This window comes from Empidonax traillii, unplaced genomic scaffold (genome assembly GCF_003031625.1).
Source record: "Empidonax traillii isolate 1590-97213 ecotype Southwest subspecies unplaced genomic scaffold, ASM303162v1 scaffold402:size526523, whole genome shotgun sequence".
NCBI lineage: Eukaryota > Metazoa > Chordata > Aves > Passeriformes > Tyrannidae > Empidonax > Empidonax traillii.
The window spans coordinates 176,659-192,893 of NW_020955595.1; positions in this window are offsets into that span (position 1 = coordinate 176,659).

A 16,235-nucleotide genomic window follows, 5' to 3' on the forward strand; every position below is an offset into this window, starting at 1 on the left:
TAATGCTACTTTTCTTTCTTACCTCTGCAGACTCCTTTTTGATTTTTATGGTAACATTTATCTTTTTTACCAATTTTCCAAGTCCAAGATTTTCTGATGATGTAAAGTGTAGTTAATAAAGTCATAGTCAGAAGCTCTTGAGTAATCTGCCCAAGGCATTTAGCAATAATTTGCTTGTTCTGTAACCTAATAACCATTTAGCTTCAGGGTGCAATAAAACAGAAGTGCTAATTCAGTAGTGTTAAAGGAAGACTAATTATACTGAGGACACATCCTCTTCTGAGCTAAGTCACTTGTGACCTATTGTGAAGCAACCAGAGAAGAGCCAGGCACTCTCCTGTGCTGAATTATTCATGGGTTTATCTGCTTCAAGGGGCTGATAGAAGCATTGTTCATATGGTTGTACTCATCAGAATCTGGCTACACTCTCCTCAACACAATTTAAGAAGCATTCAAGTCATGAACATTCAAATAGGGAAACATAGATTCATGTTCTATGTGATGTTCATCTGATATTATTAAAAACTAGAACATTTCTCTAAAAGTGAGACAGAATGCGTGAGAAAACAGTGGAAGGGAAAGTCTCATGAGCAAATCTGTCCATAGGTTATAATCATGGCCTGCACTAAGAAGAAACAACCTTCAGCTACAAAGGGAGCCACAAAGCTCCCTTGGCTCCATCACCTATGGGTGTGTAACAGTCACTTTATTTCATGAGCCCTTTACTGTCATCTTTACAGGAATCCAAGAACTGTATAAACCAATCAAATATCTTCTGAAATTGGATTTCTGTATTAAAAAAAAAAAAAAAACTACATTACCAACTTCCAAGCAGAAAGCCTGTAAGTTGTGTCAGTGACAAAACAGGATTCTTTCAAGTATCATCATCTTTAGCATGTAGCAGGTCTTACTTGAGTCACAAGAAGGAAACTCAGTCTCTGTGTACATTCAATTCTTGACTCAAAAGCTGAACCTGGTTAAGTACAGTACAATTTTTCTTCATATTAAGAGATGTGAGTGCCCATAAAAATAATTTCAAATAGTACCAAACAGCCGTAATACAACAGCACAATTAATCACTTTTAGTCTTGGATGAAGCTAAAACAGCATTAACAAGGAGGAACACTGTGCTTTACTGCACTGTGTTTAAGCCACCCAGATGCAATCATGCAATTTTATTCCCTGTAAAAATTGAAGCTTAAGAAAGAAATCTTTATTCCCCTATGTATCATAAATCATTGTGAAAGGTTTTATGTTTAGAACAACTAGAATTTAAGGCCTTGAACATCTAGAGTGATTTAAAACTAATGATTTCCTTCACATTTTTATACACACTTGAATTTGAACAGGATGAAAAACACTGGGCATATGCAGATCTTACATTCTCAACATGTTAACACATTGTATACAAGCAATTTACTGGTGCTGCTATCTCAGGCATCACACTCTTTAGTTCAAACAATTCTTACCAGAGGCAGCCTGAAATGAGAGCCAGGCAGGAGGAATGGTCTGTTCCTCTCAAATCTTACATGCTACTGAGAACTGTTACAAAGAAAGAGTCATAATTTTAATACATGCACAATCCTGTTTTAAAATATGCTATTTCAGGGAAGAAATATGCTCTTTCAAGAGGTAAAGCTACAGAGTCTGTCTGAAGAGAGGTCCAAATTAGATGGAAAACCAGCAAACTTCACTCTACTAGAACTATTTCCTAGTTCAGATAAACTGAGTTTTCCTGGTGGAATTTGGAATGTGGAGGTAGAGGAGGAGGACCTAGCCCCAGTGGCTGCATATAGCTGTACATATGTATATAATATTTATATCACAGTACTAGATTTAAAACACATTGTCTGGATTATGCTGATATGTTCTAAACTAACCATCCTGTTTAAAAATTAGCTAAGTTCTTTAGCAGTTGCAGTCACACAAATGCAGCTGTGTGGGTGTCACCCCATGTTGAAAATATAAGCATTTGTATTCATTAAGTTCAGGAAAAAAAAGTTAAACTCAAAATATAAGGGATTTCTGCTAGGTGTTGATGTAGCCAAATATGCACCAATCCAGCAAGTCAATACATGCCAGTTTTACTTATCTCTCAGGCAGAGCTGACCTCCACTTAACTGTGAAAACGTTAAAACCCTTCCTCATTGATTTGCTTGTTTAGTTTGAATTTATCCTATTAACAGATTCTCTGTCAACCTCATAATGGAACAAGGCACTCACTAGGAGAACTAGTAGAGAATTTCTCTATGAATTTTCAGGGCAATGCAAAGTGTGATATTCCATGAAAATGCTGGTTTCAAATGGTAAGAGAGGACAGCACATGCTTCCTTATGCGCAACTTTCATGAGCAAAGGCAACAGTGTTTTGTAAGTAGATCCATAAATGAGCTTGCAGCACAGAATAAAGAATGCAATGGAGACCTCATTGCCCATCAGGTTTTGCCCACGTTGAGTGACAGAATGGCACTCCATTCAGATACATTCATGTCAGGGTAACAAGCCAGTGTTACATCTTTATATCTTGATGGCACATTATTACAAATAAATACACCATGAATGTGAATGCTACAAAGATGAGGCTCTGCCATTAGCACAGAGGTGGGGCTAGGAAAATATGGGCATCAGAACAGAAACCCAGAGATGCGTTGTTCATGGCTCAGTGAATGAACGAATATCCCCTTTCTTTGAAGCATCCAGTGTTGGATTTTGCCTGGCACAGTTTACCTGAAATGATAGACTCTACAAAGGTTACTCTCCTATCTGTAAAGAGCAGTACAGCAGGTGCTCACATGCTGCGTGGTGTTGCCTCAACTCTGCAATCCCCATCTTTAATCAGAAGTCTCTATGTGTGTTAGGAAGAAAACATGAGGGACAGAAGCCCAAATGGACAGGGTAAAGTCTGTCCTACTTCAACCTCTTTTAGAGCAGAATCGCTTGAATAACTAGTTAGCCTCAATATTTGCCCTTATTATGAAAACCCTAATGAAGATTCTTCAGGAAAATATGTATATACAAGGATAATATTAAAGCTTCAAAGCAATTGCTTTTGTGTATGGAAACAGACCCATGAGCTCTATTTTGCAATCCAAAGAGTTCTGCGATTACAAATCTTCTGTAGTCTTATTTGATCTGTATATGGATTTACATTCCTTCCATATTTTCCCGTAGATTAATTCTCTGCAGCTGGAAGCTTATCTATCCAACTGTTTCTGTAAACACAGAATTAACTTAATGGCCAAAAAGTGCCAAACACTGCACATTTACTGCAAAGATAATGGAATACACACTAATGCTTCCACTGTCCACACTGGATATTCAACTGCCAAAATTCTTCTATTGTTTGTCTTGTTGTCTCCCACATACTTACAATTGTTCTGTTCTTACTTTCAGCTCTGAATCTATCTCTAGCCATTATGGGCATGTCCAGCATGATATCAGTACCTTGGCTGACTTCTTACATTGCAGCACTTTACGATTGGCCACTTCTGCGTATTTAGACAAACAGTGTGTCATATTCCTAGATTCCAGATGTTTCTGTACCTGCACTGTTCTGTTGTTTCTTCGTCCTAATGGTTGCATTGGCATTTTAGACTAGAGTGCTGTATGATATCTTTGTCCAGACAATGGATCATGCTGGAATACACTGAAGAGGCTTTCCAGCTTTTCTGTGTGTTTCCCTGCAAGGAAACAAGGGTCCGTGAGTGAGCTACGTGCCTTAGAAGTAGCTCAGTCTTTCCTGGTAGGTATGCCTCTTGCTGGACCCTTACAGAGCATCTCTCCAAGATTTTGCTGTCCCTTTTCTGTCACAGTCCTCTCATCACATATTCATTCCTGCAAATGCAAACCTAGGTGAGCAGTGAGGACACACAAGTTGCTCTGATTATCTTTTCAGCCTCACTTCTGTGAAGAGTTGAAGAGCTGAATTTTGTTTGCTTTTTTAGGACCTTAAATTTTTCTAAATATAGGAATTCTTTCATTAATGAAAATTTGTGAAAATCTGCAGATGCATAAAAATTATTGTTCTGGATAACTCATAGAAAATAGAAAACACATAAAATAACTTGACCAACCAGTCAGGCAAAGGAAATTGTGAGCTCTCTGTGATGATTACTCTAAGGAATGGTTGTTATGAACAAGCTAATCAGTTAACCAGCTAAATTATGTCCATTAAAACAACTCCTCCTCAAAAAAAAAAGAAACAGCCGAGGGAAAAAAACAAAACAAAAAAAAAAAAAAAAAAAAAAAAAAAAAAAAAAAAAAAAAAAAAAAAAAAAAAAAAAAAAAAAAAAAAAAAAAAAAAAAAAAAAAAAACCAACACCAAAAGCCAAAGGGTGGAGAAAAGAAAAAAAGAAAAAAAAGAATAAAACTAGCAGGCTGATCTTCCCTGACTAGAACATTTTGCCAGTCAAGCATGTTCAAAACACAGCTAATGGACTTCATTACTTGAGCCTTGGCTTGCTGATTTGAGCTGCAGTCTGTAGAAGGATATTTGTACAATACTTGAAAATAGAGAAACGTTACTATAATTATTATTATTATCGTCATCATTACTATTGGTTTTGGTGGTGGTGTTATAATCATCATCATTATCATTATTATCACTATTAGAAGCAATATCATTGCTGCTAAACAAACTGCTATTTACTTCTATCTCCATAGTTTTTAAGAGCTACAGCCATAGTTTAGGACTACACTATACTTACTAGCTTTATCCAGTCAAGCAAAGTCCACAGTTATAACCTCTTTAGTTTATGGCCCTTTTTACACCTCTGCTCAGCTCTGCAAGAGAAGGATGTCAGATGATGTCTGACTTCCACACTTGGTTCCCTGCAGAAGTAATGATTTTGTATCTGCCCTAAAAGTCAAAGGGACTGTAAATATTGGTGAATGGATCAAAAATGGTTTTCACATTAAAATCTCACTGTAAATACTTCACAGTGATGAACAGATCAGTATTTTAAAACGTCTGCTCCAACAACAACCCTTAATAAATTACAAAATAGCTGAACTACCCAAAGCTGCCACTACCAACCTGCACACTTGCAGCAGAAGTGTTTTATTGCTAGACAAATGCTTATGTGGTTATATTTATGCAAGAGACCATGGCACTTTGTAAGAAGTAAATCACCCATGTCTATACCAGTCCCTTCTCCATCCTCTCTGAAAAGAAGTCTCATCAGGGCACCAAGCACAGAGTCAGCCCCTGTCAAACTAAGAAGTGTTTGGGGTTACTCAGCACCAAAGTTAAGCAGAGTCACATTATATGAGGAAGCTCTAAAGATGAAGCCTCTTCCAAGAGGTCCTTCATCTTATGCCATCAGCTGTATTCTAGGCCAGAGCATAAGTCTTTCTCTGGTGTCTAAAGCTTCACTGTGAAACCAGGGCTCTTGTTCACATACCTCTTGGTAGACTATATTTTCACACCTGATGATTGCCCACCAAGCAGACACTGATGAACCTAGGGAGATATCCTTCAATTTCTTTGTGATTACAGTGGCTTTTCTTGTTGCAAATGCCACACCCTAGGGATCACAAAATTAAAATGTGGGCTTGGTTGTTCATGTGTCCTGAATTTGCCTTAGCTATTATGCTCAGTTTTACACCAAAGGACATGAGAAAATGAAGCAGTTGGCACATGACAGGTTGTGATATAGACCTATAGTTAGTAATACACTAAATGGTAAGCAACTTCAAAGTACCTCACATCTACCTCAGGCTTAGGCATACATGTGAATAGTTTGTGAAGAAAAGTTTACAAGCTCCTGTAATTGTGAATCTGTGTCATAGAAATATAGACTGATGGGGTAGTTCAGACTGGAAGGGACCTTTGGAGGTCTCCAGTCCAACCAACTGCTTAGAGGAGGGTTGGCTACAGAGTTGGACCAGACTGCTCTGTCAGGTCTCGAAAAGCTCAAAAATTTTTTCCATATCATATATTGTTATGCAATTCTGCTACTGCTACAAGGCTGCGTATGGACAGCATGTGGAAAAGATCTACAGTCAAAGAAATTGAGAATATCAATCAATAGAAGTAGAATATCATTCTTCTCACCCTGAATCCTGTCACAAGCTAGGACAGTAAATATAATGGGGACAGCCAGAAACTCACTCAGCATATTCTTCTTTTTCAGAGAAGGAAAATTAAAGCAATTGGGAAATTTATGACTGTTGTGAATGAACGAGTTTAAGTCATTTAAAGAAACACTGTCAAAGATATTAGCAAAAGCATGTTAAATACAAATTTGAGAAAGCGTGACTTAACAAAGTTCTACAGCAAGGTTCACTGTATTATTTACTATGGATGAAACATACAATGGAAAACCAGATTACAATCAACTTAGAATGACTTACACAGAGCCTACAGATGCAAAGAGGTAAAGATGCAAACGGATAAGGGAGACCCTCCCTCTGAGAGAAGGTTCAGAATAGACCCTCTTGCTTTTTAAACTCCTTTTGGAGATTAGGTATGACTAAATCCAATTTTAATCTCAGACTTGGACAGCTGTGTATACCTAAAGGATTTAGAAGCACTTAGTCATTGCCTAATTTCACGTATTCATTCAATAAGATTTACTACAGTTACAACAGTAACTTAATTATAGCTCAAGATAACAACATACACAGTATACTTTCCATAGGGTATTTAAATTGATTCGCACACAAAGACACAAAGATGCACATATGTGAATATACTAATGTAAGGTAAGGTAATGGCCAGTCTTCGCGAACGAAGAACCGGGGAAGGTCTTTACACCTTCCAGCCTGGGCATTGGATTTTTTAGGTGAGACACAGTGTGCGCGGAACTGAGCCCACCCTTTAATCCTGAGGTTCATCTGCCGGGGCCAAGCACGCTTGGACGGTGGCAGCGAGGTCCTCAGGACGTAGATGGATTGCCTTATGGGCTAACGAGCTCCATCTGCCCGGGGAGGGGCCCCGAGCGGGAATCGAACCCAGATCTCAGCGTTGACAGCGCTGCGGTTTAGCCACTGCACCCCCAGGGGCACTCATGTACTAATGTATACCTTGAGGGTTCCCCTCAAGTTCAGAGAAGTACTCATACTGAATGCCTTTGAATTTCTCAGTGTGCAAGGGTTGAGCCTCCAGGAGGGGATATTGGCCCAGGCCCCAGTGTCAGCTTTTGGTGAGTTCTGAGTATTGCAAAATTGAGAGTTTGCAAGCTTGAATAGGTGTCCCACTCAGAGAGATGCTGGTGAAGCCTAATGTAGTTCAGGAGAACACAAAAGGCCTCACTTAGAACCACTGTTTATAGGGTCACAAAATGATTGGCTTTAGTCACCTGTCAATCTCCATCTCGGCCATAATCCAAGATAGTAGTTACTGTAGATTTTTAAAAAGACTGGTCAACAATGGTGTCATTCCACCTGGGCTATGATTCAGGCAAGTAATGTTCCAGGGCTGTCAGAGGATGACTGGGTATCTCTTGTCAGACTCTTTGGACAGGCAGCCCAAGTTCCTGGTACAGATAACATCACCCCCTCCTTAGTCATGTAAGAGTTTCTGATAAGGTTAAGGAGCACCTGAGGAACTATCAATGCATGGTCCCATGACCTCCCTGAGCCTCACTTGCCTCCAGTATATTATCCTGACACTTTACTACGTCATGTCTTAAACCATAATAAAAGCTTACCGTGTTCATAGCCTTAAATGCATTACTACTGATATACTTTGGGGGAAAGACAGATTTCATTATAAAATAAAAAAACAGCCATAACATCAAGAAAAATATGAAAGAAAGTAGAGGGAGAAACAGACACATTCTTCTACCTTGGTATCCTGGCCTGTCTTCATTTGCAAGCCACATAAGTTAGCAGGTGTGTACTTCACTTTGTAGGATATACACTAGCAGCAAAATCGTTTTCTGTATTAAATGGTGAGAATTTACAGTTCTGTACAAAATGCAGCTCAGAGAATATGTGACCAGGATACATAACACCCTTCTCTTTCATCTTTACAATAAGTTTAAGTCTCTCCTGCAGCTCTTAATAAAGCAGAAAAGGCCCATATGGTTTTCAAGTAATTTCTTTAGCATTTCTCAGTGGATATTTATTTATGGGAGGCGACTGTCATATTCGAAACATACTAAATGTTTCCAGCACGAGAGAAACAGCCAGTGTATACAGAAAAAAAAATCTTTTTTTCATTTTTGCTGTGTTCAGACCACCAGGCAAGTGGTCAGCCTGATATGCATCTTACATAAACAACTGGGCAGCAGTGAGTGTTTAATTCTCAGCTAGTGATAAGGTACAGATGTGAAATCACCTACTTTACTCAGAAAAGTCTACCTTTGAGAAGACATTTAATTTCATTCTTTTCAGTGTCCTGCTGGACGTTTTCAGTTATCAGTGCTTTAGTTTTTATGATGTCCTTCATCCCAAAAGATCTTCAAAGGCACACCCAGCTACATAAATACCTTCATCTTGATATGAGGTTCTGCTACAATTACATGTACAAATTGCATGACTGCTCAAGGCAGGAAGCGTTATCCTTTAGCAATTGCTGTCAGAATTTGATCAGACAGTTAAATTTTTTTTTTCAAAAGATTAGATATTCTATTTCTGGTGTCTTCAAAGCAAGCTTTTGACTGTTGCCTTATTAGCAGAGTAACCTATCAAACTCCTAACTCTAGCAGGTTTGAAATAGCTTCTAGAAGGAGAGTAAACATGGATGTGAGTCTCTTTACTAATGTATATTTCTTTAATCCACTTGAACAGCTGATCAGACAAAAATTAATCATGTTCAGTATTTATCAAATCATACAGGCTGCTCTTGAAGGAGAGTATAGTTTCTGTCTGGATCTCAATTCAGAGACCTCAATGACTCTCCAGCCAGGTGGATCAGACAGCTCAGAGTGTCCCAAGGATAGCTAATAGACACCTCCAGCACCTGTGAGATATGTCAACTGCGTGTCTTGTTATATTATTTATCTATGTGATAAAGTTTGTATTGCCACTTGTGATGTAGCATCTTTTTCTAGTAACTGGGTAACCAGGCATTTTTCCCAGATAATATCTTCTGATTGCATGCACATATGTATTTTATATGTTGTTAAAATGATATTTTTTTTAAATTGTGGTGATTCTAAAAATAACAGGTAGGCCTCCTGTACATCTTTAGTTGACTAAAGACACTTAAACGGCTGGATACCAGCACACTGAGATATCAAATCAGATAGAAAGAATTTAACAGTGTTCCTAAAACTTATTCCACATTGCATTTTTAGACTTAAATTTTTAAAACAGAATAACATTTTCCATCATTATTTAAATGCTATGGTGAATAGTCACTGTGTGCAAATTAAGATAGCCATCGTTTGCATTAGAGTTCTACATTTCTGACATGGATATGTATCAGTTCACTGATTTTGCAAACTGAAACCATTTGTTTCAGTTTATTGATAATCATGCAGGACTTTTAGGTTTGTGAGGAAACTAGCATAGAGATCATCAGTAATACTGCTGTGCTCAAAAAGTCTAGTTTTTCTGGTTAGTAGCATGCAGGCAAGCTGCAGCTTCAGAGATTTAGGACTTGGTTTTAAAGCAAAACATTTTTTGTATTTGTCAGATGAGCAGATTTAATTTGGAAATACAGAAAGGTAATAAATACAGAACTCCAGGATATTTTATTACATTTTTTCAGAAATGTACTTTGAAAGAGAATATTTTCCAAGCACCCAATATGTCATAATATTTCTCATTTTACTGACGTAAAGACACAGCAAATATTTTACTGTTTAGAAAAGTATTAGACCTGAGCATCCTCAGCAAATTTTTCTTCGTTCAATCTAAGCAGATTTCCTACACTCAGAATGTCATGCATAGGTTTTGCAATTCCCAAAACAATGAGAAAAACAGAGCCAGAAATACCAAATGTTACACTGTGAACCCACAGGTCATTGGCTTTCGCTCAAGGGACTCAGAAGTCTAATTTTTCTATTCTGTTAGGGAGTATGAGGAAAAGGAGTAAGTCTGCAACAGGGGTCAGAAGTCTTTGCAAAAGAGTCCCCAAAACATGGATGATTGTGTTAGGAATGTAATTATTCTCCTAAAGGTTATAGTAATTGTATGTCTAATTCACTCTCCTAAGAGCCATGAGAAGAGAGAGATCTCTGGAGTTTGTTAAGAACTGTTCAAAGAATTTTAATTGCAAAACGGTTATGTGGAAATGTTTCTTCCTACAGAATAAATAAACTAATGAAAAGTTACTAGAAATTTCCATGTTTGTTTAGAAGGATATAAATTGTTTGCCACAGGAGAGTCACTTTGGTGTGTATAAAAGAAAAAAAGATACAAGTTTTTTCTGAGTAGGTTGTACTGCATGCATGGAAAGCAAAAAGTACCCGTTTCAAATAACCTAATAAGATGGACGTATTGGGGGGGGGGGGAAAAAAAGTGTATTTTCATTAGCAACACAACCCAAAAGCACATGCTTTAGAAATTAAAACGATAATTCATATTAGGCAGTCTCATCTTTAAATTGACTATAAACCATAATTATCAATTGTCTCAGTATTTCAGTAAATCAGAATAAATATTTTATCATAGATACATGAATGAAGTAGATAATACTTGACTATGAAAAGTAAAAAGAAAATTTTAAAAAACAGTATTTTTTTCAGCAACACAGCCTCCAGAGTACTTTTTATGCATTTACACAGAGCCAGAAAATATTGTAAGAAATAAGAACTAGTTTGCAAGTCTTTAGTTCCTTAAATTAAATAAATGGTTTTCTTTCTTAAATTAGTCTGGGAAATCCTCTGAAAGAGAAATCAGACACTTTGAAACAGTACATTTTTAAAAACCTGAGCTATTTCATTTGAAGACCAGTGTGTTGCAAATAATCAGTTCATAGGGTACAGGTTGAGCAGCAAAATAATTTCCAAACCCTTGTACAGAATATTGACTTGTGATGGGTGAAGTGAGGGAAATTTTTTCCATTGATTTGTTTATTAGTTGCTTTTTTCTTGTCCTTTTTCCTAGTATCCTGCTAGGACAATGATCACACAAAGTTATTCTTGTTCTGGACAAGGTGAGAATGACAGGTAGGTCTTTTCTGTTATATGCAAAGAAAATGGTTTCCCTCTGCAGTGACAAGTACCTTATTTCACTCTTTAAAAAAAAAAAAAAAAGAATTGACCAGGATACAATCTCTTTATGCACAAGATTATATAAAAAAGAAATCACTATTTCTAAAGTGTTTCAAGTAGTTCTGCAGATATTCAGAAAACAAAAAAAATGTTCAGTATCCTAATAACCCCATTCTAATTGGATATCTAATTTGCAACACTGGAGTTGCACAAAACATGTATAAATAAAACAGCAATTAACCTTTAGTTCTCAGCATTTTTTTCTTCTACCCAACATGGATCAGTTACCATAGAGATTATACCTACATGATCTGCAGATGTGACTCAAAACCAGCTGGAGTCTTCCTCTCAGCCACATCTCAGTATGACACCAGGATAATTAAAAATCTGCTTAAAAAGAAATGAAAGTTCGTCTGAAACACCAAAAGAAAAAAAAAAAACACCAACAAAAAATTTAAAAGGAAAATTGCTGAGGGGGGAAAGACTTTGAAACACTGGCAAAAAAAAGTGTTTTTTCAACATACAGTATATCCTGGCCAGATCCCTAGAGTCTCCTCTAGAGGTCAATGTGCTAAAACTTTTGGTGCCTCATGTGGTTCAGAGCTCAGCACAGAACAGGGCCTGGACCATTCACCAGCTGAACTCAAAAGCTTTTGGTTCTCTATAGCTGAATCCCACACCAAGGCCATACCCTTATTCCATGCAGTAATTGATTCCAGTTGCCTCTGCATAGAGCTCTGTGTCCAAGGAGTACACTGAAACCCTAAATTAATTGTTCTAGTCAATGCCTTATAAAGAATATATTAAGATCGGCAGGAATGATCATCCTGTCCTGATGAGATTTTCTCAAGGGTTTTCCTGTAGCTTCCTAAAAGCCTGAAAAAGAGCAAAACCATTGTGGGAGTGTGCTGTAAAGAATCAAAGAAAAAGGAGACTTCAGGGGGTTTATAATCCTTCTAATTTTAGGTAGGACTGCATTTTGGTTACCCTTCCAAAATTATCTATATAAGCATTCATATGATACACTTGCCAGAGAATTTGTATAAAACCTTCAAATAGAATAGCTTTGTGCACAGTTTCCTTTAAGCATCATCTGAGAGGCTTTGATAAAAGTTCTTTCTGTAATGCATTCAAAAGGAAATTTGGCGGCACAGTGTTCAACTTTATGGCATGGATATTTCACTGAGATAAGAAATGTGGGTTTCAGAAAGAGTGAAAAGTGCAAAGAGTGCTTGGAAAACAAACGTGATCTTTTCCACTGAAAAAGAAAGGAAATGAAAAGCAGTGTCTGTATCCCACAGACTGGATCATGTAGTGCATTACCACATTTTTTCTGGAATCATCATCATACACTTCATGTAGCATCACTCATGTTAATGTATCACAAAAAGCTTTACAGACTGAAGAGCATCTAGAGAATTAAATAAATTGTGCTTACAGTAACAGAGAAAAGTCAATCAAATATGTATGTTGCCCCATAGAAGAGCTGTATCAGTGCAGAATGGTACTCTCTTTGTACACAGTGACTTTTAGTTGACAATTGCAACTTTGAACGGTCTGGGAAACTGAGGTTAGGACACCTTAATCCTTTCATCTTGAAATAACTCAGTCTGAAATACAATCCACATTACTTGTTACAGCCAGTGCTTCTAACCAATGTACTGCATTACCTTGAAGTTAAAGCAGAAGAAAGGAGAAAAAAAAGACCTGGAGACATAAAAGCATAGAAAAAGAAGGGGATTTTTACCTGAAATATGAGCAAAGTTATTGATTGGGTAGAAGCACAAATCAGAATCTTGGAGAATAACACTGATGAATTTTGCTTTCTTATGGAGAAGATAAGAAAAGAGTGCACCAGAACACCAGAACTCCAGGAATGTTAATTGGTGTCTGGGAGAGCAGCAGTCAGTGCAACAACCTGGAATTCAGGTGATTTGCTTCGAACAAGTACTTGCAGCCGCCCAGAAAGCAGCATAGAAAGAACTGGTTATATGGAGCCTAATGCATCCTTCCTGGGTTTTATTACAAATTATTATGAATTACTGTTTGTACAGTACTTGTGCAATGCAAATTACTGTTTCTTTATAAGTCCCATGCATTATTAATGGTATCATCCTCATGAAACCAAACATCTTTATTTTACTGAGTAAAGTGTGTAGAAGTTAATAACCAAAACAGAGCAGCATTTCTGTAACAGAACAATTCCATTCCTCTCTTTGAAATGAGGCCACGTAGTAACCCCAGATGGAGCTGAAGTACATGGCATGGGAGGTTGAATATCGCTTATGCTACCATGCTATGTCTGTGTGCAAGAGAGACACAAAGTGCCATTACCTCCACTTTTGAATGAAATCCTATTCAGAATGTTTCAGTGATATGGATAGGAAGGGCAAACCTGCCACCTGGGATTGCTTAATGAACATTGTAATTAGCAGCACCAATTAACTAATTGTTAACTTGACAGGAGATAGTGCAGAAGCAGCCAGCCTCCCTACCTGCATTGTCCCGAACACTGTTTTAAAGCCAGGAATATTGCAGCATATTAGGACTTTTCCTCATGGCTGGAAACGGATGGCTAGGTATTTTTCCTAATACAGCTATCTTAAATTGAGTACAACTGACTTGAAACATTTCCAACAGAGCAATCAGAAATTAGCAGTTTGCCAACATTGACAACACTTCTGATCCAGCAGAGTTTTTTATTTCTATCATCTCCTAGGCAAAAAATGCAAAAATAAAGATAAAAAAATAAGATAAACAAACAAAAATACAACAAGCTGAAGGAAATTGAGAACCTAAGGTTCAGAGTTTTAGAGGAGGAGGCAATTTTAGAAATTGCCTGACCATACCAGGCAGAGGTCCAGCATCCTAAAAGTGATTCTGGCTTTTAAGAGCAACAGAATGAAAGATAGTTCCAGACCACGAAACCAGCTGGTATGAAATTAGAATCCTTCCCTAAGCTCACAGAAGGAAGTTCTGATCCACAGGTCACCATGGAAAATCCTGCAGTCTCTGATCCTGCCACTAACCAACTAACTGCAGGATGGCACTGAGCCCCCACTGCTGCCCCATCACTGAGCCCAGCCTGCTCCTGAGAACCTGCTCCAAGGCCCTCTGATCTTTTATGCTTCTTAGGCTAAAGTCAAAATGTTTGACAGCATTCATGTAACAGATGGGTTTACTTTAACTACTGCTAAGCACAAGCAAATTTCACAGTAGCAACTGCCATAATATGTAGTAATCTGGACCTTTTCCATGAAGAAATTAAAGGAAACAGCACTTTATAAGAAGATCATTGGGACTTTTACCTTGCTTCCTTCAGAGTTTTAGCAAAATTCAGATCTGTTCCTGAATTAATAAATCATAAAATGGTGGTTGAAATAAGGAGACACAGTAATATTAGCTAGAATTAAATACTTTCTCATTTTCTCTTAAATCCCTGAGAATTTCTTCCTTATGTTTTACTCAGGCACACACTAGTCAATCAGTGAGCAGAACTGCGCTCCTCCACAACTTGTCTTTTTAGTCCACAGCCACCCCCCACTGTTCTACTAATTTCTTCACAGCAGCCTACCGTGCTCCAGGCACCACATCCCTCCCAGAGCGCTGCCATCTTTAGCAGTTCAGATGTCTCAGGCTGAAAGTATTGTGTTTCTTAATAAGCCAGTAAACCTCAAGCATTTCTGTGAGGTGTTCCAGTGGTTTTGGAATCCAGGTATTCATGTCACACAAAAAGTGCAACTTCTCTCCAAAACCACTTACCAGCAGGAAGATGCACAGCATTGAGAAGCAATGAAAATTCAAAATTCAGTCTATATAATGTTAATTAACATCTCTCACCCGGCTTAGACTATTTCTGACTTGCTAACATTATGCAATGGAATGGTCTAACACTAAGTTTAAATTTGGCAGACATTCAGTAGTAAAAGGGGCTGAAATCACCATCCCAGAATGTTCAATACATTTTAATATTCTGAATCTAGTTCTAATTACATGGCAGGGATTACATGACATTTGTGATCTGCAGAATTCAGTGTAGCATACAAAAACCTGAGCTGGCTTAAGAAAACTACCTTAGGTACCAAAAATAGCTTAGCTATGTCAACAGAGGTCTGCATTTAGGCTAATTTACACTTTAACCAGGCCATCTTCACTGCATTAGGATCACTCTTTCTGATGCAGCACTTATAGAAAAAACTTTGACATTTGCAGTCCCAGGAAACAGGTCTAGGGAGAGCTGCAACTAAATGCACATTGAAGAGTCCTGACAAGGCAGGATTTTGCATCCGAACTGATGGAGCCATCAGTGGTGGGGAATTGCTCACTCTTATCCTCTACAGCAGCCACCACCTACAGCCCAGCTCCCACAGTGGCAGCTGTCTGAGGCCTTTGCAAAGTAAGGCAATAACGGGACATGGCCTATGCCACAGCGCCTCTTAATCGTCTTACATTCTGATTCCTGATCCATCTCCTGCACCCACTCAAAATCATTCCAGGTTTTTTGTACTACACCGCAGTCTGACCATCATGTAGTCTTATCTGAAGTTTGACTTGGTGTGCTTCTAGTTCATTCAGCAGCAGATATTCCTGTTCTTACTGTCAACAAGCTCATTCTGAACATATATGATGTTTGCAGTGAATCATCAAAACAAGCTGACACTATCCAATCCCCTTGGTGGCAGCTACACTGGAGATTTCTGCTTCTGAGGGGCCGTATGGCGTGAGTTGCCCATCTCCTTCAGCAGGGGCTTTTTAGGCACCCTGGCAGGCTAATTCCTCTGGTTGCTTCAAGGTCCACTGTATCTGAACTGATAAACAGAGAATCGGAGTCTTCAAGGATATCAAAAAAGCTAGCACCTTCAACTGGCATTAAATTTTCTCAAAGTTCTATAAATAGATGCCTTTTGTTTGACTTGTTCTTAGGTGTAATATGACATCAATGAGTTCTACAGAGTTTAGAATTTTCTTATCTACCCTTCGGTGTCACTATATGTCCTATATTAGAAATTTCTATTAGGGAATGCACATTGTGATGTTATCTGATTTTTACCCAATAATAACAATAAAACAAAAATCCAGACCACCTAGCTATGCGCCAGGAGCACATCACTACTTATCTTTTCTATTT